Genomic DNA, 27966 nt, shown 5'->3' on the forward strand with positions numbered 1-27966 from the left:
AAGCAAGAACAGAAAAAAAATAAGTCCAATAATGGAGAAAGAAAAGAATATTGAAAATGACACAAGCAAATATTCAGATGTCCATAAAATCTAGCAATCGTGAATGGGTAAGAGTCCACAGTACATTTAGAAATACCTGGTGAATTTTTTTTTTTCTTCTTTTATATCACAGTTCTTCTTGTTGAAACGTTAATACAATAAGATGTTAGATGCCAATAGAGAGTAGTTAGAGTATTGCGAGTGAACAAATTGTAAAGTGCTAAAAGTATTTCAATTTAATGCAATAATAGTCAGGAGTCCTGTGGTTTACTCTCATTGACTGACAGGATAGAAAATGTCAAAGTAAAATGTTACATAGCAGCACCATGAACAATGACTGAGTCTGAAATTCACAGTTTTGACTTATCCTGCTTTTTCATTTTAATGACCATCTATTTGTGCTAGCATCAGTGAGGCCTTCCCACACAGTGTGAACGCTGGTCCTCACTGTGACTCTGAAACCATTTATGTTGAAAATGATTGTGGAGCGTTTAATTTTCAAGCTTGGCGTTTTTGAAATACTTCTGCCTTCTCCGTGCATCATTTAATGTCTGCTTCACTATTTTTAATTTGCCCGGCATTATAATATTTCATTTGCTTTTTAATTTATCAGCCGTTTTCTGGCCTCTTTGATCCCTCCTCTCATTCGCTTTGAACCTACACCTGTTATTCTGTCAGCGTACTACTGTGTGCACTCCTAATGCCAGACAAGCTATAACCTGGAGCTGTTAACTGAGCAGAAGTCAGTTAAGTTTTTTTTATGAGCATTATCATCCTGCAACTTCATACTGTCACCTTCAATGCCACTGAAGTGTGAAGCAGAACTTTGACTCATTCATAGCCATGCTTCAAAGTAAACTGATGACAGGGAAGGGTTAGTTTGGGACACAATGGAAGTACAGGTAGTCCTCAACCTGCGACCACAAATTGGTTCCAAGAGGCTGTTGGTAAACTGAAATGTTTATAAGTCGTTATTTATTACATTTTGATCTATAATTGATCTGTCGGTACGGTGGCGCAGTGGGTAGTGCTGTTGCCACACAGCAAGGTGGTTCCGGGTTTGCATCCCGCTCTATGTGGAGTTTGCATGTTCTACCCGTGTCTGCAGGGGTTCTCTTCGGGTTCTCCAGCTTCTGCCCACCTCCAAAAAACATGTGCTTCAGGTTGATTGGCCGGTCACAAAATTGCCCATAGGTGTGAGTGTGTGGCTCAGAGGTGCACTGGCGTCACGACCAGAGTTTCCCCTGCCTTACGCCCTCAGTCGGCTGGGATAGGCTCCAGTACCCCGCAACAGCCGATGAAGCGGGTTTAGAAAATGAATGAATGAATCTATAATCACCATTTGAGGTCCTCTAAATCCCATTACTACTCTAAATACGAAAGTACTGTTTCCGCAAAAAGCAAAAAATTCAGAGTTCAGTGTTCAGCAGTCAAGAAACTGTTAATGCTTCTGGGCAGTAACCTAAGCGGCGAACATTGGTCCCTACATGATTTAGCTTCCACAGGGGGACAATCCTGTCACTAATTTTTTTAAAAAGGATACATTATGTGTTTGTTACCTGCCCAGAAGCTTACACAGATGTGGATGAAATAGGACAAAACGCTTTGACAGGAAAGCCACATGAAGTCCAACATCAAAGCAAGTTGTTCACTTATTAATCTATGTATATACTGTATACATATTTGCTGAGTTATTTTTACATGACATGTGAATTTCAATCTATGGGGTGTTGATGTTACAGCAGAAAAGGGAAATACAGTAGTTGGCGTTGCAAAGTTGTCAATATGCACGAATTCTATTAAGTCAGATGTTCGAATCTTGGGGTCCACCTGTGGATGATTTTGCCATAAGCTTTAATTTAAGTACATTCCATTCAAGTATTGATGTATAATACAGTTTCGATGAACAGGTCAGACATAAACCTGGAGCTAAATTGTCTTACTATTATCGACAGTGACTAAATTTATGTTAGAAGTCTAGAAGTCGTCACCTAATTTTCAAGAATTTTATGTATTAAATGTAGCAATTTATCAAACAGATAAGTATTTAATCTGTTAGATTTTCTTAAACCTAATTTTGGACCCCTCCCTCTCTATGGTGGGAGGCAGAGCTTCAAACCATATATGAAACTATGATCTAGACTGAGCACAAGTGAATTGTGGGTAAATGACATGTGTGGGACAGAATAGTTGTTTTCATACAATATCACTGTTTTGGTACACGCCACCCAGTGTGACAGTTAAAGATCAGATGTAATTCAGCAAGTGGAAAACTGTCCTTAAATTTGGAATACACACCCTTTTTAAAACAAATAAATCTGCTCAATGAGTAATGTTTGCTATTTTTAAAGGATGTTATGAAGCATCTTTATTCAGCTTTATGCCTATTTTGCACCTTTTGGTAATAGATTGTATCACATTTTTTTAGATTTTAGTATCTTAAATCACTTTTAACTACTTACAAGATAAATAAAGACAAAAGCACGGTACAGTTCGCCCTCGTTACTCGCGGTTAATTCCAGGAACCACACACAAATTACGAATTCTGCGATATCGCGAAAAACTATTTATCTTATTATTTATGGTAATTCAAACATTTATGAACACTCCCCATACTGATATTAAACCACCATCTATCTGTATTACTTTTTCCCACAGGATTGTTCAAAGCACTTTTGTGTCTCACAGAAGTGCACTGCGTTCCGAGACTCACGGAATGTAGCGCACTTCCGGATGCCGTCAGCCAATAGAATGCGTGTACGGTATCATGTGATTACCTACTAAAAATCCACGATGAGGTGAAGTTGTGCTTGTTGATGCACGGATGCGTGAGGGATTACTGTATCTAGCAGGACTGCATTAGCGTATGTGGTAATGAGAGCCAAACAATCAGGGGAAACCAAGACCTCAGACAAACAATCTAAAGCAATGAAAAAAAACAAAAAAGCAGAGTGTGTTTTGACCCTGGCTTTCATCGATGAGTCAGTTTGCATTTTGTGATAAGAGGAAAAACATCTGTGGGCTTTGGAGAAAATTTTATTCTGCTGGGTTCCCAAAGTTGTGATAAAAATGCTGTGTTCACACATCACAGAACAACGAACTGATAGCCAATCTTAAAATATTGTGAGGGGAACAGCTCATGTTCATGTTTGCAAATGAGCTTTACCTTAAAAATAAAGCAAAATAAAAGCAAACTCCCAATGATACCAAAAGTGAATAAAGAAGGTAAAATGTGCAACATTTCCAGCACAATGAGAAAAAAGGAAGCAGAGAATATTTCTTACTGTGTAGAACTAATTGACACAATTTTTATTGAAAGCAACTGGAGGCAAGAGAAGCATTGGCTCTCAAAACGGAGGACCATATGTTCGTGGCTGCCTAACGGCCAAAGCAAACAGTCGGAGCTCAACATTAAGGAATGCCCAATATCTCCAGGGCAAGTAAAATCCCATGCAGGGTTAGTAAATCTAGCAGTTTAATCACTTAATGTGCAAACTGTTAAAATTTTTTAGACCTTGTTTCTTTCTGGAGATGATGAAGAAATTCACTAAAGATGATATCATTATGATGTGAATGTTGACAAAACATCAACCAAGTATAGTGCAGTTTTTCCAAAGTTTTAATAAAAAATGACAATGACGGATAGCAGCAAGTAAAAATAGACTTTGGATGAGTGAAAGCATTGATTTTCTGCCCATTTGCTGTCTTCCTGGACTGAAAATCCCTTTGGCCAGCTGTGTGGTATTTCTGCGCCTGGTACAGATCCCACAGTGTACAGGTGGCAGACAAAGCCCAAACAGGTGTGAGGTTCTGTCAAACACAGCAGCACAAAGCGACTCTTTGGTATTTTTCAAGTTACATTTCAAATTTTGAAACAGAATCATGTCTGTTTCTGGTGACCCAGCAATCTGCTACTGATCCTCTGATTTTGTCGGACACGGCAAACAAATATGTCACATGAGAACAATAAATCTTCAATAAAAGCAGAGTCAGCAAGTCAACAGAGTTTTTAATTCTCCTCTGTTGCCTGAGTGTGTGTTTGGCTTTTGCCTGGAAAACCCAAACACAGCATATACTGTGTGTACCACAGGTGTGTATGCCACGCAGGCACAACTGTGCTGCTTGCTGATTAAAAATTTTAACCCTAGTGGGGTTTTGCAGAGGAACTGCTGTTATTGTAAAATAATCATTTCTAGGGACTCCTCCTGTTGTTGCTTTTAGTTTTTTTTTTCTATTTGAAAAATTACTACCATTTAAATAACTTATTATAGATTATGGTCTTCTAGACAGTCAGTTAATTCATTACATTTAAAATGTAAAAAAAAAAAAATTGAAAATGTAGCAATACAGCGAAATATCAAGGCGTCTGCAGTGGCAAAGGCCTCAGTGGTGAAAATAATAAAATAAATTGAATTAAATAAGTGTAAATTTAGATAAATATTGACTTTATAATCAAAAAGGAAGTTAGAATTTGAAGAAATTTATTTCGCGAAACTCTCCAGCCACTAGATGTGTTAAAGATACCATAAAAAAACAAATAATATAGTTTAAACAGAAAGTAGGTTGCATGACCTGACTTCAAACATTAAAAAAATAAAAATAAAAATCAACATTAGCATGCAATTGAATAAATGGCATCAAATAGCTTTTTTTTTCATTTCTAATTTGGCTGTATGTTTATAGTGTGTTTACATTATGCTGCTTCCCTGGAATAGCAGATACTTGTTTGTCGAACTGTGGCTGCCGTTCATCACTGCTCTACACAGCTGTTTCAGAGTGATGAGACCAATGTTATGACTAGCTGAGGGCACATTTTAAATCACCAGACCCTCAGGTGTTCATTTTACTTCATCTACAACATCAGGTATCATTTCTGCTGCACTTACTGTTGATGTGTTTCCAGCACAGAGTGATGGCCATTAGTGTTGCTGCTCCTTAAAGCCGCAAGCATTCTGAATTGCCGCATCCCGCATGTATGTGAAAGAAAAGAGCTGCTGTAAAACACCAATACGATCCAAGAGCCACAGACCTGCCACTTTGTGCTTATCTCATATCTGCATCCTCGTCCCTCTTTATCTCGGTCACCCAAACCAGTCAAAGTGGAGGGTTTCTCACTTTGAGTCTTGGATCTACTTGAGGTTTCTGTATCTTGAAAGGCAGTTTTTCCTCAAGAATATGTCCATGTCTTTTCCCATGAGAGATAATTACGTACCTTCAGACCTGGTGTTCTGATTTTCCACTTTATAAATGAACTGACTTGAATTGACCTGACTTTAATTGTGCTGTGAAATTAAAAAGAGCCTTAGCTGGTGACCTGCAATGACTAAATTATTTTGAGAAACACTCAAAATAACATATATATATATAACATTCTATTTTTGTGATGCTAAATCTTGGTTTGTCAACTTTAGCAACTTAAAATTAACAATTGACTTATTTGGAAATTGGGAATCAGCAATCGCTTAGCTGCCTTTTTGGATGTGACTTTATTGTAAGTTACAGGAGATGCAAATTATTTCTTATTTCACCATTTGTGTGCTGCATCATTCTCATCTTTATTTCAGAGCTTGTTCACAGCTTCTTTTATCTGCTCACCTTGCTTTTCCTTTTAGCCTTCGGTTCTCCCCACCCACACACATCGACACCGACACCGCCAGTCTCCATCTGCACACACATATATATATATATATATATATATATATACTCACTCGTTTTTGTGGAAACCCTATATATTGCAAAATGAAAAAGAAAGTGTCATAGCTGCTTATGTTCAGATCCAAATTTATTCATAAAACATTATGGGAATATATTGTCTTCTAACAAAACATCCCCTTCCTCTGATTTCTACCAGAGTTGGTTCAGTCCTTTGGTTCGTCCACTTTCTATTCTACATATGTGACTCTGTTATCGGCTTGGATGTTTGGATGGCGTTTGTTAAATGATGAACAGGTGTCTCCTCCAGAATATTAAACGGAGATGAGAACACTGACTTTTGATTTTGTGTCAAATAGCAAGAAAGAGTTGCAGCGTGATGCTTTTGACTTAATTTTATGTCTGATATTACGTGTTGTGTAGCCCTATTGAGCAGAGAGGGGAGATTGTCTTCAAGTTAACCGGATGCAAATGTTGTCATTCTCTCTAGTGAATGAGAATAAATAAATAAATGAATAAATAAATGTTTTATCAAGGATACAATGGCAGCTATTAATGTACCTGGGCAAGCTGCCCAATGAAGTCTTTGTGTGTGAATGGGGGTGAGAGGTGGGGGATGCACAGCTCCCAGAATAGAAAATTAATATGTGGCGGTGATACTGATATTGTGGCAGGCTGCCACAGTAAGAAATGAGTATATTGTAAACTGTGCACTTAATATCTTTTTGCTGGTGAGGCATTTTCCCAACTTTATAATAAAGTCCAGGATATAATGAACATTATATTATATGGTGCTTTTGATCTTGTAATATAAGGTGATAAACGCAACATTTGACATCAAGATGTGTTGCAAGCTTTATTAAAGTATTTCAGTTGCATCAGATATGTGATAAAAGAATAAAATGAAAGAATGTGCTTGATATTTTACAAAAGGTCATTTTAGAAGTGGTGACAGCTCTTTTCACACAGCCCTTAGTTGACACCTCCGGTTATGGCCTTGGATTATTACATCCTGCTTCAAACCGGTGATGTACTGTAATTGTCAGTGTTCGCGCGTCCGTCCGTCCGTCCTTCAGTCCACCAAATATCTTTGGAACTGTTGCAGATAAAAAGATGAAACAAGAAGCACATTACTCGGGCAGCACAGGGGACGAAAATGAGATGATGACCTTGACCTTGAGAAAACTAGGTCAAGGTCAAATTTCAACTTTTGTACACTCAGGAATCGGATAAGTGAGAAAAGATGAGGGAGAAGGCCAGTGTGAGTAAGACCATAGATCAAAGCTAGTGCTTTGATCTATGACAATAGGTCGGAGCGCTAGCTTTGATCTTTGCCCTATGCAAGTAAGTCGGTAAAATTTCGAAATCAGGAGTTTCGCGGGATGTTGAAGTCTGTGACTGCCTTGTTTTCTCTTTTGCCGTTGTGTCAGGAAAGACACAGCCATTTTTTTTCTTCAGAAAACCATAGTACTGGCGGTTGGTCATTTCTGTAAACTGGCCTGGGTTCATGTCTTCCAGTATGAGGTGACACACTATACTTTTTGCCTCCTGCAAACTGTCAGTACGTTTTGGATTTGGTTTGCATGAGCATCGCTCAGGTACATGCAACCCAAATCATGCATGTGACTCTCAATGCGCGGCAGGCATTCTTGTGGCAGTGGGGAAAAGTACGAGTAAACTCTGCCAACTTTCCTTGAGTAAGTAAGGTTTAAATTCCTGTGCAGTGAGACATCATTATATACTCCCCAGTTCACCAGTAAGCATTAAGTGGTGGCCTGAGAGGACCTTGTGAAAGAGACCTCTGTCTTTAGTGCATGTGCCAGTCACCATTAATCCTTGTTGCGCTACGATGTCTCCTCCCCAGTCTACCCCCAATTGCTATCACTTGTGTCCTGAAGGCTGTCATCTCCACTTTGTGCTCAATTGCCACCATGTCTTTTCCACTGCTCTATTTTTCCCAGTTCAGCCAAGCTTGTGGCTGTTTGTCAGTAGAGGCTGATAGCCCCTTTATTTGGTTCAGCTGTCTGCCTCCCTGTTGTTCTGCCACTACATTTTGGCTCCAGTGAGACATTTCATTATCTCCCACCGCCTCCACAAGACTGCATTTCACCTCATGGTCATTGCTTTGCTCAATTTAATGAAGCAGTCATCCTATCTTAAAACATCTATGAAGCTCAGGCGTGCAGGCATGCCTACAAACATTGCTTAGTAAGATTTGTTAGCGAGTCGTTCATAATAGAAGCTGATTTCAGTGTTTTGATATTAACAAGAGCCTCTGGATGTGCTCCAGAATTTGAAGTGCTGTCTGTCAGGAATGCAAGTCAGAATCACACCTGTAGAGGTCAGCATCTGCCTAGTCTTTCTGTAATGGAATCGGGCTAATAAAATGACTTTTTTTAAAATCAGTCTAAAACATTATGTTCACTGGGAGAGCTTTGGAAACATTTCTCAACCATAGCCACAAACAAAAACAACAGAAAAATTCCTCCTCTGCGTTAATTTGAGTATTATTAATATCAGTGTGGTATTTTTTTTATTCCACTTTTAATGTTAATGTTTCATAAATGCTCAGGGACAAAAACAGGAGCTGAAGCAGAATTAACTTTCCACTGAACTATTCATCAATGTTGGAATGAGAACTGCTTTCCAATGATAATTTACATAATAGTCACTTCAGGAAATAATATATCTGAATATTTGTTACAAATATTTGTGCAATATAATCATGAGGTAATTTTTAAACATTCTCTTTTTTACATGTTTCATCCTTTTTGACATGAGAATCAGTATTATTATTCAATTAAGAGCATATTTTTTGTAGGTGCATGCCAAATTATTTTTATGTCAGCTGTTGTTAGTGTCTGTGTCATACCAGCTCCAATTTTCAACACAATGAGTCAAAGGCTTCCGCGGTAGAACTTGTCAAAACTAAAATGTCCTCGGGCAATTGGCATTTCTGTGTAACTTTTCTTATTAGTCATTGAAAGTGTGGCATTTACATATTTTAAAAAGTGGATAGTTAATATGTACAAGGTATACTACTGTGCTCAACGTCACTCTCCCCAAGCTCTCTATTTGGAACAGTTACAGTATTGCTTCCTCCAACCAATTATAATTAGCTGAAATCCATCAATGTCAAAGAATGCCAAAATGGATTAATATCTACATTTATAAATGTTCAATGCCCCAGGTAAAACCTGTAACATATAAATTAATTAAATGTCTTTGCAAATTAATTTGCAAATTAATTTGGCTCAAAAATGAGCTTTTTTTCCCTGGCTTATTGCCGTATGAGTGTATTTATCAGTTATCGACTGATATGAACTTTACTTTTGCTTATCCAGTCTGGATAATAGGAGCATCCCTTCCACAAGTCAGAAAAACAGAATTGACTATGCTGTAGCACTGCTGGAGCGGTTTGTCTTGTATCTATTGGGACTGCATACAAGTTCTATGTACTGTAGATCCAACATCACTCACCCTCTAGTTCTCAGCATTGCTGACCTACAGGTTGCTACTGCCAGGAATCAAAACGGCAACCTTTTATTCATCAGTTGGTGCTCCTATATGCTGCTGGGCCATCTTGCTGCACTGGGAGTGTTTTTACTTCCAGTTTCAGCAGGATTTCTGAAATGATGGTGAATAAAATGATAAACTCCTCTACCACTTGTTACAAATTGTATGTATGTATAGATAGATAGATAGATAGATAGATAGATAGATAGATAGATAGATAGATAGATAGATAGATAGATAGATAGATAGATAGATACATAGATAGATAGATAGATAGATAGATAGATAGATAGATAGATAGATAGATAGATAGATAGATAGATAGATAGATAGATAGATAGATAGATAGATAGATAGATAGATAGATAGATAGATAGATAGATAGATAGATAGACACACAGATCCTATCTGTCTGTCTGTCTGTCTGTCTGTCTGTCCGTCCGTCCGTCCGTCCGTCCGTCCATCCATCCATCCATCCATCCATCCATCCATCTATCCATCCATCCATCCATCTCTGTCCGTGTGTTGGTCCAATACTAAGGTCATTTTAGTGATTTCCTCTCTTAACATTATGTAAAAAGATGTATCAGATTTTTACATTAGCAAACACTGAAGGCACTAAATGCTGTAGTTTTATGTACACAAGTATTAGTAAGAAAATACTGTGTTGATTGGAAATGACACACCTCTTCTCATCAACCTGAGTAACAGACGATTATAAATCCCTCTTAAAGAGGAATTAGAAGCTGAATCAATACCAACAGCGCCTGCTGCAAGCTGCGATTGAGACGAAAAAGAAATGGTAAATAGCGAGCAGAGAGCCTGAGTGAGACCACTAAAAACAGGAACTAAATAGTTTAATCCTCCTGCTTCTGCCAATTGGAAACAGTATGAACGATCGGACATATTAAAATAACATTCCTGTACTGCTGTGGATTGTTTGAAAAATACTTTAACAATAGCAACAATATTCACTATTTTGAAATTAAAAAAATGTAAAAAAACAACCAAGAAAAAAATCTAATTTATGAATTACAAGCAGTGGCAATTCTAGGATCAGGCGATTAGGGGTGCTGAACTCCAAATGAATATTGTAAGCACACAGTGCCATGCAAAAGTGCCACCCCCCTAAAAAATGATAATGATGATAACAATTTTACTGATAACAATTAAAATAAGTGCTTTTCAACAAATGCCACAATTTATCACACTAATATGTTAAGTGGGCTACTGGAAAGTGAATTTTACCACAGAAAATATTTTCAAGAATATTAAAAACAACTGTTTAGAGAAGTCTTTAACCCTTCTCACTTTGACAAAATAAAGCCTAAATTAGTTTTCAATTATTTAAACAATAGTACTTTCAGAAGCAAATTAAATCATACAATGTTGTATTGTTGTGTATTATGATGACAAATTAGATTGAGTAAGCAAGCAAAGATTTCACTATAATACCCCTGCTAAAGAGAATACTCTTAGTTAGTTGATGAAACATCATAAAGGGACTCTTAAATGAAAGATAAAATCAAAAATATCTTCTATGAAAAATATTCTTTACAAACAAAAAAGTTGTTGAATGTTTTTACACACACACACACACACACACACACACACACACACACACACACACACACACACACACACACACACACACACACACACACACACACACACACACACACACACACACACACACACATATAATCCCAGAGGGATCACAGAAACATGTCACATTGTATCTATTGTATGACTAACAAGGAATATTTTGAATACCATCTTCTTGAAGAGAAGACAATCAGTCATCTCAATCTTCAGCCGCTTATCCAAAATTACAGGTCACATGTTAGGAGCCTATCCCAGAGAGATGGAGTACACCCTGGATGAGTCACCAGGGTGCACAGAATATTGTGACTATATTTACAAGTATTAAATCAGAAAAAAAGACATGTCTTGCCTAAAATATTGTAAAACTTTTTTTTTTCCTATACTTTTTTTATTTTGCAACAATGAGCTGGCAGTTCTGCTGAAATATATGGAGTAAGTTAAACAGGATCTGTAATCCTTCCTTTACTGGTCACCAGAGAAGCTGTTCTGTCAGGTGAGAGTGTCGTAAAGTAAAATGTGATTTTGCAACTAGCCTGGGTGGATAAACAGAGAGGATCATTCAGCATGTAGCACCTCTTTGGAGGCAGTCATCTGAGAGATGCAGCTCAGGTTGGAGGGCTGGCTGAGGAGGCGGACAGGTATTTGGGAGAGACTGCAAAAGTAGAGTCAGTGAAGACGGACAAATTCCACCTCCCACAAATCTCCAACAGTTGATTACCTGGGTGGGTAGTACTGAAGGCAATCCTCCTTGCCCTCCTCTTTGCTTGGGCATTAGAGGCCTGCTCAGTGGAGAGCAACAGGCGAGCAATGACCCTCTCAGCTAGATGGCACACAGCAGTTATTCCCTGAAGCAAGAAGAAATGGAGCAGGTTTAGGATGCAGAGATACCAGCACAGCTTTGACTATTGATCTTTATTCCTAGACAGGGTACAATGCTTATCCACCTTTAACTGTAAAAACATTCTTAGCAGTCAATGATACCATTAGTAATGCTAATTGTTATTCAAAATCACAGCTCATATTCTAAAATCCAATGTAGATGACATTGTAGGTGAGGATATTTTCTACTGTTTAACCATTTAAATATGGTATCACATATCTATATATAACTTACTGTTAGATGTTACTTTATCCAAAATAGAAGCTTAATAAAAAATGTTGATTTTTTTTTACACTACTAATAAAGACATCACTGCAGGAAGTTAGTTAATAGTTATTTTTTTCATGTGTGTGTGCATAGGTTTTGTGCTGTACTGTATGTTGTGTTAGTATTTATAGATTTTAGCAAAATATGACTATGTAAGTCACGCAAATGTATGTTTTAAAACACCCAGCAACTGTGAGGCTCCAAACACTGACAAGTGATGTGTGAATTCCAACCTTCGATTTTTCCTGAACTGACATTTAGAGGATTACCCAAAGACTCTTGATGAGATTATAATTCAAGTTCTCCGTAACAGCCCTCATTCCATCCAGGTTACTCACTCTTCTTTCATTTTCTTTTCAACATTTAGTGACTTAATACTGAATATCAAAGGTGGTTGAGCATGACTCATAAATTTTGTTCATCAAATGCACATCTAAATGTCACACTATGAGAAACGGATTTCTCGTCTCTTTTTATGTGAACACCTACATGCACATATGAGACATTCAGGTGCAGCATTTATCAACCAGCAAAAAAAATAAATGGTTGTTATCAAGATGAAGCATGCTGATAACAGATTCCTCTTCTCTGTTGACCTAACGGGGAAAATCAAAAGCAAGAAAAAGACAATCGATATAAGGCACTTATCCTGATTGGGCACTGCTACAGGGACAGCTGAGGAGGAGGTGGGGAAGATGGTTTGCACACCTTTATTCCCCGCCTCCGTTGTTTCCTTCACGCAAAACGAGTGATAGCTGTTTGAGAAATTCATCATTGAACATTACAACATTGATGGAAAATGTATGTTCTGAGGCATGTAATGGTTCTGGAACGTTAATCTCACTACACAACATGGATGGTACATTAACAAAGGAAATACTAACTCTAAGGCCCCGTCCACACGATGACAGACTTTTTTGAAAACGCAAATTTTATGAAAACGCATCGAAAACGATTCGCGTCCACAAGACAGCGTTTTCAAAAAGTTGCGTTTTTGTTCCAGATATCTGCGTTGTCATGTGGATGGAAGGCGTAAACGCAACAAAAAAGTTGTGTTTTCAAAAAGTTCCGGCATCGTGTGGACGGGGCCTAAATTAGTGTGGTTGTGATTTTCAAGTATGATGACACATGTGCCGCTATCCCCCATCTCTGCAAATGCAACATGGCCCCCAGTCTCAAACATGATCTCAAGTACAATTGTCCATCTGCCAAGTGCTGAGCATTTGACAGTTCATCAATAGTGATGCTATTAATAACTTGGTCCAAGCACAACAGCCCAGGGAACAGGTTAGATAAGACAACATTCATCTCCCCAACAAGCCAATCCATTGTGCACCATAAAAAACGCAGCAGCAATTAACAGAGATAGTGCTCCATCAACTTGCAGTCACACCATGGTTATCACATAAAACAAAGTGTATTTAATGAGGTAACACTCAAGTATGGACTGCCATTAAAATTAATTATCTATGTGATGCCATTTTTGTTTTGCATTTCTTTGGTAATAACTGAATTAATGATTAGTTGAAGTGTTTGTTTTAGGCTTAAAATTTCATGATTACATCTTGTTTTTTGTTTTTTTTCTGATCATTTTTATTTGGTACATTCTATCTCCACATTTATCTGGTGTAGCTTTTACCCCACCTCTTAGGGTATGCATCTGCTCCTTGACACCCTTAAAAAACCAACAGCTTATTGAGTCCAATGATTGAAAAATGACGGTCTTTTTATCTGTCTATTTCCAAAAGCAAAGGGCTGGATTTGATGTCAATAACATAAAGAAGCTTGTCTCAATGATTTGTTGCCAGTTTGCTATCTTTTTATTTACAAGCACGACGTGACTGTACTGTAGGATCTGTCCAATAAAGTCGATGGGCATTTTTCATGGATGCAGGTCAGTCTGTCCATTAATGTTATTTAAGTCTTTTAAAGTAATTCAAGGCAAATTAAGCTGGGCAATTCAATTCGCTTCACTGCTCGAGACACAGTGAACCTGATATAAAGCACACAATGTCACTCACATAAGCCTCATCATGAATTGATACTGGCAAAAAAAACAAAAAACAACAACATAAAAAACCCACACTTCATAATCGTGAGCTCATAGCTCGTCACAAAGTTTTAAATTTCATCCACAACAGTGAATTGTTCTTGAGACTATTTAATAGCTGTAAAACACATCCTTTTTTGAACCCAGTTCATTGCACTTTTTTGGGATATGACTGGGATGGGACTCCAAAAGCTATATCACTGGTGTTTTTAATGGATATAGGAATCCACTTCATTTTAGAGTGAACCTAAGATTTTATACTCTCTTGAAAGGGTTCTTTATCTAAGAAGAAGCATGAAGAAAAATGAATAACTGCACATTTAGACTACCCAAAATTGGATAAGTCCATATTACCAAATGTCTGTTCGTTGGATATATATAATGTTATTCATTAATCCAACTGAGGAAGAATCCTGTGAGGCAAATGTAACTAGCATATCAAAGAATTTGACCAGGTGAGCTCAGGCCTCCCTGTTGGTGCAAATTTAGCCTTTATCAGTTTTTGTGGTTCCAAATTTACTCAGGCACCTTTTTATGCATTGAGAAATTCTAGCTACCGCTGTGCTGATGACATGTCAGCGTAATATAAGGAACGTTCATCCCTACTGTTTTCACAATGCCTCTGCATGCCAACTTATCTGATGACATCACTGAGTAATGTAAGTCTCTCCCTTGTTTTGCCTGGGCATAACAACCAAGTTCACATGTGATGCAATTCACAGCAATAAGTATTATACTATTGAAAAAATAGGATGATTATAAGAATCTGAAAATTATGTTGGCTACACGTCCAATACTTTGTAGTGCAAAGCTAGATTTTCATTGAATCACAAGCATGCAGTTATTTGCCCTTTTCACTTTATACATTCTTTTTGAAGTTCATAAACTTCAGTCTGCATCACTGATCACAAAGGCACATTTTTTCTACATAACTTCAATGAACAGTAAGAGACATTTCTTTTTCATAAAAATCTAGAAAAATATCATTTGTTTACCACTTAATTGAAAAATCATGTTCATAGATCTGCGGACCAAAAAATTTTGTGGACCAAAAAATTAAGCAGTTTTAGTGCAATCTAAATCAAACTATAAAAATAGTTCTTATGGAATTACAGCATTTTACAGATTTTGTCAAAAAGTCAAGAAATATTGCTGGTGCCTGGTTTTTCCCTCGGCCAAGTCACACTATCCAAAGGTGGAAATCAAGCAAAATTATTGTTTGCAAACTATTTCAATAAGTTATTGAGTGAGGTGATGAACTGAAGTCTAGAATAGCATGAGGTGGTAGAGGTGTTGGAGTTGCAGGATCATGGTGGGCAGACGGACTGTAGTGGGGAAAGGGCACAGACGATAGTGGACAAAAGGGAATGTTGGCAGACAAATAACTTGAAGGGAGGGCAGACTTCAGACGAGGAGGGATGCAGGGTTAAACAAGTTCCAAACAAACAGAATTCACAATCAAATCCAAGTAGTAGTTGCTACATTTGCAGACAGAATAATCAGGTATGTGGAGTATCTATGCAGCATGTAGTTAATGATGGATGGAGTTGGTGTAAGTGAGCTGGCAGCAGGAGACATCGCCACACTCAGAGGGAGAGACAGAAAGAGAGAGAGAGAGAGAGAGAGAGAGAGAGAGAGAGAGAGAGAGAGAGAGAGAGAGAGAGAGAGAGAGAGAGAGAGGGAGAGAGGATGATTAAACTGGGGAAAACACTAGGAACACAGAGGTCAGTATCTTCGTTTAGGATGAATGCTTTGATACACTAATGGATAACATTTTTCTTCAAGTCCAGAGGCGTTAAATAAAAAGCAATCACCATCCAAACACTGTATATAAAATAAAGACAGTAGCTTGTTTATTCATTCATCATTACCACCATCACCATTTCACCTATATCCTTGTGCTTTTTATGTACATGTATATATATATATATATATATATATATATATATATATATATATATATATATATATATATATATATATATATATATATATATATATATATATATATATATATATATAAATATATATCTTGGAAAGATAATATCATAGTCATTGTTGAAGATAATTGCTGATAATTCCAAGATTTTAAATGCTGAAGGCGTTTCTTTGATGGAATGCCGTAGGATCAGTCCTAAATTAGTCTTTGAGCACAATTGTAAACCAACATTCGAATACTGAATTTGTACACAAGGAGAGTATTTATTGTGACAGAAAGGTGACAATTTACATTTTCATACGGAACCCTCTGGAAATGGACAGAAATGTCTTTTATATATGTGTGAATCACCCTTTCTTCATGGTACCTGAGTGTTCAGAAACATAAAATGTAACGTTTCTGGGTAAGGTGATATTTAATGTTACATTTATTACTCTGAGACAAAGTTGGGACTCTTAAGCAATGACATAATTACTGGCAATCAGTAATTAGAACATATATTATGAAACTCTAATCTGATTGCTGGTGAGGCAATTTAGCCCCATGAAAGAAGGAAATTATTGGTTTAATTAACATTCTTTTTAAATTTATTGCATATTTCATTGAATATTTTCTGTTTGTCTTTGCGAAAATGTTTCCTTTATAGACCTTTATAGACCCCACATCATGATGACATGATGTGGGGCAAAGGTATTTTCCATCCACAAGAGTCATCCCTCGGTTTGTGAAACAGACTTTAAACGACGGTTCCTTTTTGCTTTAAGAAACAAAGGAATAGAAGTTGACAACCATAACGACAGTGTAATGCATTTCCTTTAAGAGAAAACAAGGTCATGGATCTACCCATAAGCAAAATACACCTTGTAAAGAATCTTTCACAGGACACAAATGGTGACAAAATCAACAAGCAGAACCAGATTTGTTGCAGAAGAAGACTGTGGTCCAGTGACGTGCGGTCAGGGGAGGCAGGTGAGGCACGGCCTCACCTGCCATCATGAAAGAAAACAATGGAATAAATAAATTAAATGCTAATATTTATCCATCAATGTGTATTATAAACTTATTTTCCATTTAACGTCACCAATTTTTGGTTATTTTTACTCAAAATCGCTGAATTTTCATATTTGCCGCTAACATACGGAGTAGAGACCTGTGGTGAGGCACCAGCCAGCCGAGCCTCACCATGGATTGCGCAATAGCTCAGATAGCTGTGCTGGTAGCTATACAGTAAGACTGTAATGCTATCTCTCTATATGTCACTATTTAAATGTTCAAACACGTTTGATCTATAAACTAAATTCCCGTAACTTAGCTAATGTATATAATGTAAAGTGTGTTTTTTTTTGTCAACAGCTGCATGTGTGTAACATCTATCTTGAGTTAAGTGGTCCTGAAACCGCTGTGAAAAGGCACTAGGTGAGGCACAAAAATACCTGGCCTCATGGATAGGGGGCGCTGGTGATCCTAGGGATTCGTGTCGGGACTCCACAGCCGAAGAATAAGTGAATGCAGGCTACGATCTACATTAAGTCAAGTGCAGGAATTTTTTTTTTCTGCTCACATATTCAAATGGAGGATTACATATTACAAACTGAAGGAAGATACTGACAATTTCTACAAACAAGTTATTGATGCGTTTGCTCGGAGGGAGCGGCACATGGACTTCATTTACAAGTAAACCTGATATATTAACAGGTAGGTAACAACATTACGTTTTTTTAATCAAATATGATTATTTGTGTGTTATAGTTTGTATGTGTAAATAATTCTGCAATGAGACTTTAACATAACCCACTCACTGTTGCTAATTAAATGCTGAATAAGCCACACTGTAGGTTCATATTTTTGTAATTCTGATCACGTGATCGTGAGGACGTCGGTGCCTCACCAGCCATGAACCTCACCGCACGTCACTGCTGTGGTCACACTCTATTACGCTCAGTTGTGATTATACAATTTGATGCAAGCTTAATACTGTATATATTGCGCTGGTATAGTTAATGCATGGTGCAGGTTGTGAAGCTTATAGAGGCAATTAACTGATATTGTCTACCTGTCAATATGTGCACTGTGATGTTCAATCATGCTTATTATTTAGTAAATTAAAGTCATTGGAATTAATCATCATGGTGTTAGTTATTGGAAAATGGCCAGGTAAGTGATGAAGGAAAACCCATTCATTGCACTTGAAAGGAGGATGGATGGAGTGATTGAATTGATTAATTTACTTCTTAAACTGTCAAAGTAGAGGACTCGGTGATGTGGAGAACCATTTGAAATATTCAAAGAGGCAAATGTTCTTATGCGACGCCTATTAATCATGGAGATTTTGGCCGAGCAGAGGAGTCATGGCGTCGTTTTTCCTTGCACGTCGCCACAGAATCATTAACTACAACAGTCGCTCAAGCCAGAACAGACATGGAGGCTAATCAGCAGCTATAATAGACACACTTCATAATTGTCAGTCTTTTATGGTACGGTAAGGAGCTGCGAAGGCAGGGAGCGTACTGTGAAATGCAGGCAGCTTTGATCGCATGGGCTGCAAATGTAATGTGCCTACACACTCATTATTTTACCTTAACGTCTTGTGTCTGAAAAATACAAAGGATTTTCAACATTTATTACCACAGAATTTTTAAGGTACAAATGACGTCCTATTCTTACACTTACTGGAGCAAAGTGAGTTCCCTATAATTAAGGCAACTTTATAGGCACTCTTCCCAGGCGAGTTTATGTACGAGTACCTGTGTTAGATGTTTCATCTTTATTAGCCAGAGCATGGTAAGCCTAGCTTTTCATGCACTAATCCCCAGCTAAAGAAACAGCTTTCAAGGAATTAACATCAAAAGTAAAGCTTTGCGTGCCGGCGGGGGAGCTTTCAACAGAGCCTGCCTCAACTATCTCCTAAGTATTTTCGGAGCCTCAGGGATGAAGTGGAAGTTAAGTTTAACTTGCTATGTGTTCTTCTGCAATTCTTTGACCTTGTTCTCAGGTCTATTGTTAATCCCTGATATGTTTGAATCTGTACGGTGTTCGGGGCATCTCCATGGGACATTGACAGAGGGTGAGGCTTTTTCCCCATCCGTCTTTTAAATCATAATTCCTCCGATCAGCAGGTTGATGTAAATGCAGTTGTGGTGTTGGATCATGACGTGTTACCTGGAGAATTATCTTGTGTGTGCTGCAAATCCTCGAATTGACATTTATGTTCAGGTGAGGGAGTTAATCTTTGGGAAGTCACTATTAAGTTTAACTCAAATTCTGTGGAGTTTGATTGCAAATTGATCCTCAATTCAAAATGGAATGGATAAAGATGGGAAATAATTTCCATTGTCTGGCTTCAGTATAAGTTGTGATCTTATTCCCCTGACACAATATCACATAAGTCTGTTTTTAAAAAATCTGTCTCATTGGCTTTTTTTAAAACTACAGTAAATTGACATATCTTAAGACATAAAATATTTTCTCTGACAGAGCAAATTCCTTCTCCTTCAACTAAAATTTGTTCAGCCTTTGTCTAAGGCTGCATTTTTAGCTTCAGATGTATAATTCTGATATTTTCCAGACTGTAATATGTTTGTAAATGAACTACAAAGGGACTTGCATTTTGTGCTGCTGTGTTTTTTACACTTCATTTCCCTGGGCTGATGATGTTGTCTACGTAAGGTAAATCTATGTCCCAGAAGAGTTTAACATATGAACTCAGAGTCTTTAAAGGTTTCTGTTTGCACCAAGGAGCAAAAACATAAAAAAGATTTAAGTCATTTTAGCCAATTCATAGTATCTGTCATTGCATAGTATGATAAGGTAAAACAAGGTTAGTGCTAAATGTGTTAGTCATCCATATCATTTGTTGCTGCTGATTACTGCCGTGCTCTGCTGTATTAGTCACTCTGTAGAAAGTATTCCCAATAGGCTTTATTTTCATCTTGGAGAAAGTATTCATCAAAGTAAAATTTTCTCGCAACTGTTTCCTTTTTGAAGATGAATTCAAAGTTATCTGTAGTGTGTTCCTGTTGTTGTCTGTCCAATGCCCTTCTGCCTCATTTGTTCCATCATCATCATCATCATCATCATCATCATCATCATCATCATCATCATCATCATCATCATCATCATCATCATCATCATCATCATCATCATCACCATCACATTATTAATTATTAGTACAATATATTTTTACATCTGTGATTCCATTCAGTTTCGTAAGAGATCAAAAGAACGATTATTTTACCCACCCCTACATTGATTTAAAAGGATAAAATTTGTAGTAATTTCCATCATACTCAATCCACTGAACATGTCTACATGTTTCATTTATGTAATAACTCTCTGTGTCCTGTAAACATGTGTACAATATAGAGTTTATGTAAAATTCTTACTTTTATTCTCCACACAAAGTAAGACTGTAAAGGAATACATCATTACCAAAAAAAAGCACATTTCAAGAGGTATTTTTTTAACTAATGATTATTGATTTAATTCAGTTCTTCCTCTTGCTTAAGTTCACATGTCTTGCTTAGTTTTTCATATACTGTGACAACTTAACTTGAGTGAAGACAAGTGAATACTGAGCCACTTTTTTTCCCAAGGTACATTTGTTGGAAACAACCTCAGCTGCTTTGCTTTGTTGCTTGAAGCAAACTGTATCTTCCGTCTTTTCGGGTCCACAACGAATCCTCCATGGTACAATAAAGGACTTGTGTACCTGATTTTAACATCCCATCAGGCACTCATCCGGCAATCTTCTTTCACCCCTGTAAATCTATTTAGAAGTTTCTAGAAAGAAGTGATGTGGGATTTATTTTGTCACATGTCACACAAACTGTGGGACTGTGAAACAGGCTGAGTTGCAGGTTGTCACACAACATTGCATTTTTACACTCGTGACAAGGTGAGGGAGTTTCACTGGGACACTACATTTGAGCTAATTTGATGATTTTCTTTGATTAGATGTCAAATCTCTCATGAGATATATGGTGCAATTGGTACTGCAACCTGTAAACTTTTCACAAGTGTTTTATTTTAGGTAATAAATATCTCAAGTAAACTTCGTTGAACACTTTCATCATAAAACCTTATGGACTCTCTGTCCCTACGTAAGAGAAGATAAATTTAATAAAACCACACTGATCTCTTTACTCATTGACACTAGTGATGAGATGTTATCTGTTCATTGACCTTTCTGTAAAAATACTTTGTGTTCAATTCATGAAAACTCACACAGATAATTATTTATTCATCCTAAAATCCTCAAGTCCTAAAACCACAGTGTAGTTGTGCAATAGAAAGGTAGGGTTTTGATTAAGATGGAGTTGTGGGAGTGTGGTGAGAGATTTCTCCTTCCCCTGCACACATTGCTGGCTAATTATACAGATGGCAAAGGCATTGAGGGAGTCCAGGAGGACTTTCATGAAGGCCACCTGCAAAAGTGATACTATAGGCTACTACACATGCTGGTGAATGGCATGCTGTGCTGAAGGGACCTCCCTAGGAAATGCAGAGTGAAATAGCACTGACTCAAACCCAAACACGTGACACACAGATAGTGGGAATAGAGCAGGCAGGTGGGAATACACAAGGATGCAAAGCTAATGAAGATGCAAAAAATACATTTTGGTGATTTATTAACAGAAAAGTGTTGTTGTTTTTTAATCTCCTGGGCAAATTATGGGAATGTGAGGCAGTTGAGTGTACAGGAAAGGTCAGACAAAGGAAATGACAGGAAATGAGTTTCAGTCAGGTAAGATCAAGTAGCTGAATGTACTGAAGAAGCACATGGAGGCTTTGTATGGAAGACGAGAAAGTGTGCTACACCCAGAACAATCAGGCATTGTGACATGAGATGTTTCAGGTAATAGATTTACTTCAGTAACCTGGAATCCAGGTCAATTTAGGCTGCTAGCCCCTCTCTTAACGTTAACACGTATGATAGTTTTACCTTAAGCAGTCATTTATGAGTTAAGCATGTAAATAAGAAACTTGTATGTACTTTGTGATTTTTGCGCAATCATAATCATTATCTGAAATTCCCACCATGTCACATGTGCAAATGAAATCAAGTGACAGCAATAAACATGAAAAATCTATTATGCTCAAAAGCAAAAACTGTATTTGACTGAAATGTCAATGACTAGCTTCATTTGGAGAAAGGTCAATAGAATTTGAATAATTTAAACAAAAATGACAGATAGCCAGCTCATAGGTAACACCTATTTTATCCTGTGAATTACTATGAATGCATTTTCATGAAAGTTGAAGCTGATCAAAGGCAGGGACAGAAATGATTCCTGCTTTGCAAGCATTTACAGTACAGTAAAAAAATGCCTGGATTGAAAAAAAAAAAAATTCCACTCCAACTTCATCCTGAGGGGAACACTGAGTAAATTTGATATTGCCTTTATGTTTTCAATCTCTTTCTCAGAGCCTGCTGTTATTGATTTGACCTTGCTTTACATGCACAGTCTTAATATCCATGAAGACTTAAAGGAAATATCATTGTTTCTATTGAAGCAAGTAAAAAACACATTTGAAATGCAAAATGAAAAGCTATGCTTTTAACTGCAGGTTTTTAGTTCCACTTAGTGGGGCACTAATAGATCAATTATTTGAGTGTTACAGGGTGGATAGGCACAAACCCGATTATTTCTATGTTCTCTCTGGGTTATTTTTCAGCAGCACTAGAACAGCTGCAAGATGACTTCTTTGTATGATCGTCATTATTTTGTAACCGTTTGGCTCTCCCCTCCCTTGGGGACGCACTGGAGTCAGCCTTATCGTTTCCTCTCTAGAACAATTGGTCAGTATCACAGGCTATAAAATGTATTATTTTCTTGGTGAGACTATTAAAGGTCCCATATTAATTTCACACAGTTTCCAGACACCCAGCTACACTGTAGTTGAAATGTACTGCCCCAAACTGATCCATGGTCCTAAATTTCAGCTGTTGAAAGTTGCTGAGAGAAACTCGGCTAAGAAAAAAGCTCTTTGTCTGGGGTGGCCATTAACTGTTAATGAGCTCCGTCTGTCAACGCCTGCTACACGCTCCTGTTGATGTGATTCACATTAGCCACTGTGCACGCATGCGCATGAACTACCGTCTACACACATTTATGTGCATATAGCTCAGTCCAATAAGTCATAGGCTGGCAACTGGAGTGGGAGGTGCCAGTTCACCTCAAGAGCACTGCCGAGGTGCCCTTGAGCAAGGCACCGTCCTCATTCAAGTTTGCTCATTGGGCGCACCATTTCACATGCATACCTACAGCCCCACCACCGTGTGTGTATGTGTGTGTGCGTGTGTCTGTGTGTGTTATGGGCCTGTACCAACATATATACGCATGTTGGTTAACAACAACTAAACTGTGCTAGAGTGCACAAATAACCTCCCCTACGGGGAGATTAGTGAAGTTGATTTCAATCATTTCATTCACTTGCGCACGGTTGGCTCCAGTTGCTTTTACTTTTTAAACTTTGTTACTAGTATTTTTGCCCTATATGTATCTTATTTTTTGCTATATAACTGTTAATTTTTCTGTGCTTGTCATGGAGGTACTTTCACTCTCAGCCAGCACACTGTAACAACTCGGTAGCCACATTGTGTACACATGAGATCAACTGATGGAGCTGAAGCCGAATGGCATTTTTTGAGACCGACAAACATCACAGAGGAATTTTGGAGAAAAAGACACAGTGTTTGGAAATGGGAAAGAAATCAGCAGAGGAGACGAGTATGAATATGAACAGGAGTTATTAAAAGCCGTGTCTCCTGACGGTCATCACGGATCATGAGAGATTGCTGACTAATAAGATGAAGGGGCTAACCTAACAGGACAAAGTCTGATGTGCTTCAGTGTGGTTGCGTCACGCCAGGCGCTGATTTTAATTGGGTTATTTTTCGACTTTTGGACATGTTTCTGGACATTACTATCAATACAGGATCCATTTGTTTTTAAGATTCTAGGAGTTGGTAGGATTAGGGGGGAACACTATATACATCTCAAAAAATGTATTTTTCATAATAGGACCCAGTTAAGGCAGACATGGTTCTTTCTGGATTCAAGGGTATTTTTCTTTTGCCACGCTGTTATTATTCAAATATAACATTGTTTTTTCTGCTGTTGTATGAACATGACAGTGTTCTGTGTTCAGGAGTGTAAAACATATAAATAAAAAACATATAAATAAAACTGCAGTATGCTGATATGATGCATCAGCACTGCTTCAATGCAGCATGCCACGAGGAAAGGCAAAGAAAAAGGAAAAAATAGGAAATTAAATAACAATAATATTAATAAATACAATAACATGCCACAATCTAAAATAGGTTATAATGTTTACACAGTAAATGTGTGCACAAAAAGGTAGAAATACAGTTATACATACAGACAGCCAGTGTGCAGGCACTATCTTTGCATCGCAATGCTGCAACTGCACTCTCCCACATCTTTAAATGTTTACATGTATTACAACAGCGCTTTTTTTTCCAAAACCTGGAAACTCAAATATTTTAACATAAGTGCTGATATTATCACTAAAAGTGCAGACTGTCCTGTTAGTATGTTTTTCATACCGGTTTTTACAAATACATTTAACTTCTGAGCTTTCAAAAAATCTTCCTGTTCTGTAGTGCATTATATTTTAGGGTAAAGGACGATCACAAAATTCAACATTGAAAATTCAAATCTGACCACTGACTAAAAGACTTGGATGGACAGGTTATTTGGGCAGGTTCTTTTTCTAAATACTATTATCTACAACTTGCATAATCAGAATTGTTAAAAGACAGCAAGAACAATGTCAGATCGCATGCTTTACTGATTCATAAACAAAGCAAACACAACAGCAGCACAAATGATTAAATAAGAAATAAGAAATGCAAATTCCAAACCTATTTTGAATTACTGCTTAGCTGCATTTTTATATTTAATATAAAAATGTTTTTTCAGACCTGTTCTACATTGACCATGGATAAGCAAACCCATGGTGGCAGGGTTAGCAGGTTGGCTGGATTTGCTGGATTCCTAACAAAACAACCAACTGACCAATAAAGTGTCAAATGACAGATCACGTCAATGTATTCTGGTTGAAATATGTTTTTCTTCCCACTGACACAGATAATCACAGCACAGATTGACAACAATTCTATGTAAAACTCAACATGTCCATGTTTTAAACACAGTATTATGCAAGTGACACATGAAAAATCAATTTTAATTGAACCCTGATTGAATGGATTAATAATTTCATATATGAATAGATTAATAGAATGAAAGCAAATGCTGCTGTTCTTGAACATTACTGTTCAGAATGAACTGATTGTTTGACTTCTGGCTTTGCTGCTGTCAATTTTCTCAAGAATGGCTCATCCGAATGGTTTCTCACTTAAAACAGTTTGCATAGAGTTGTTTAAACATTAACATAAAAACTGAAATTAACTGAGCCTCGATAAATAAATCCATTCCCTTTGAGAGAAAGAGGATAAACATAATCCTGAGTCTATATGGCTCTGGGCATAAAGGAATGCAGCGATGTTTTTGTTTTTTTCAGTTTATCAGTTAATATTTTATGAAACAACTGATTAGTAAGAAAAACAAAACAGCTAATTAGAAAACTATTAAATACCACTACTACCACTACTACTAGTATTACTACCACCACCACTACCACTACTTCTACTACTACTACTACTACTTATCATGATAAAAACAATAATGAGAGTGAGTATTATGATAGAACCCTGTTTGTCTGATTCCTGTTTATCTGATTTTTGTGATAAATGTATTGCAGTATTCTCAAAATATAAGAGCAACACTTCAGTATATATTGTAGATTACTACCAAAAACATATTTCATCCCCGAAGAAAAATGCAGACATGGAGTTCATAATTTCTCAACTGTGCGCAGAAAGGATAAAATGTTCAATATTTACAGGATGCAGCAAGTCTGAAATCTTTTGTATGATCAATTTTTTCAAAATAAAATAAAAAAGTTCATTTAAAAATGGTTGACAAATATTGGTATGTTAAACATGATGTTAATAATCCTGATATGTTTAACCCACTTAAACTGACATTCTGATGTTATGTCCCATCAACGTCCAATCACTTGACACTCAACAGTGTTTTTTTTCACGGTTGTGAGGTACTGTTTATTAGTAACACAACTGTTTAGGTTACAGTCAGTCAGATATTTGGATAAGATAAAGACAGATATATGGAATTTTTTTTTGCTTTACAGTTTGATACCTAAACAAATCTATGTCATGATGTGTGAACAAACCCATACCATAACAATGCATAATACATGCATCACAAGAGTAATACCCTATTCTAAACAAAAATGTTTGGGGTTTATTAAAGCCAATCCAGCCTGAACACTGCCATTTGATTGACAGGCGTATTACTGCAGCCCTCTGGCCTTTGTCGTTGTGCACAGGCATAGCAAAAACCACACAGAATGCTATTGTTTGTTTTTTACTAATATTGCAGTAGGTTGGGGGAGACAAGAGCAGGGTTTGGGTTGAAATCCTTTCATTATGGAGCTCAGTGGACGGTCTTTTCCCTCATTATAGCTGGATCATCACATAAAATACTGACTCACTGGATATATCCAGGATATGTGCATTTCAGTGACTGAAGCCAGGGGGTGTTAAGTGGATGTCTTTGTGTATTATATATTTTTCTATTATTTTTATATTGACTGATTCAATGATTCATTTATAAGTGTTTTTTTTAATTTTTTTATTTATTTATAACAGGTGGTTTCTTGTGCTTCTTCATTGACTGATGCAGAAATCTTGTCAGCAAAAGTTGAGGACAAGAATTAATGTGTTTTATTCTAACAATTTCAAGAGGATTATGTAGTTGTAATAACTTTTGCACTTTCTACTTCATTTTTTTGTTAGCACAAAACTTCATTACACAACTAATTATTTACATTTATGGAGGACTTTCTTCCTTTTTCCATAACAGTGTGATGACTGTTGCCACTTCTAGGAATGGTGAGAGACACAGGCATGTAATGATCTCTTGATATTCACATCTGTCAGCTGGGGCTGATTTTGGCTTTATGAAGTCACGCTATGAAAATTATACTTCACAAGTAGCTGGGAATGATGATGAAAAGCCAGTCAACAGAGTGACTTGACTAATTTTCAAGTGATTTACTGAATTTTTTTGGTGGAAAAAAGGTTTTTGTCTTGAATTAAAATGGTGTAGAATTAACTGCTGTCTCAATACAGAGTTGGTTTTTTGCTTATTTTTGTAAGAAACACTAATGTTCGACAAAACATTTATTGCTTTTTCCCACATGTATTATTACAGTTAATAGTATTACGTTTGTGGGCGATGTTAAAGAATCATATTTTGAAGAGTGTGTCTTCACTCGACAGAAACAGGTTGGTGTGCCCTGACAAGGATGCAGCAGACGTCAACATGAATTGTTAAATTCCCGAAAACAAAACAAGATGGCATAAAGCTATTCATTAGCTTGAAGTGGACACTATTTTCAGTCTTACTTAGACACACACACACACACACACATATATATATACAATATATATATATATATATATATATATATATATATATATATATATATATATATATATATATATATACAGAAATAAATTCTTCCATAACCTAATGTATTTGGTAGTTTCTGAGATTCTTGCAGTCAATTGAAGCGTTACTGTGTTTACTGTGTTTAACACTGCATAATGCAGACAATGTTTGGAGCTGCACTTTGTTGAGATGAAGATGAAATGAGCCACCATGAAAAACAAGTGAAAGCAACTCTCATGTGTTTATGTTTCTCCATGAATGACTCTTCGATAATGACAACACTTCCGCCCAAACAATAGAGTTCTGGTCCCCATATGATTTACCTAGTCTTGCATACACGCCACAACACACTTTACTGCTTGTTTTCCAGATTTCAAGAGTAATCACTTACTCACCCCATCTGACTTGCACTCAATCTGTACTTTTATGTACTACACCATCTCCACACAAGCAG

Source organism: Antennarius striatus, chromosome 13 (genome assembly GCF_040054535.1).
Source record: "Antennarius striatus isolate MH-2024 chromosome 13, ASM4005453v1, whole genome shotgun sequence".
Lineage (NCBI taxonomy): Eukaryota > Metazoa > Chordata > Actinopteri > Lophiiformes > Antennariidae > Antennarius > Antennarius striatus.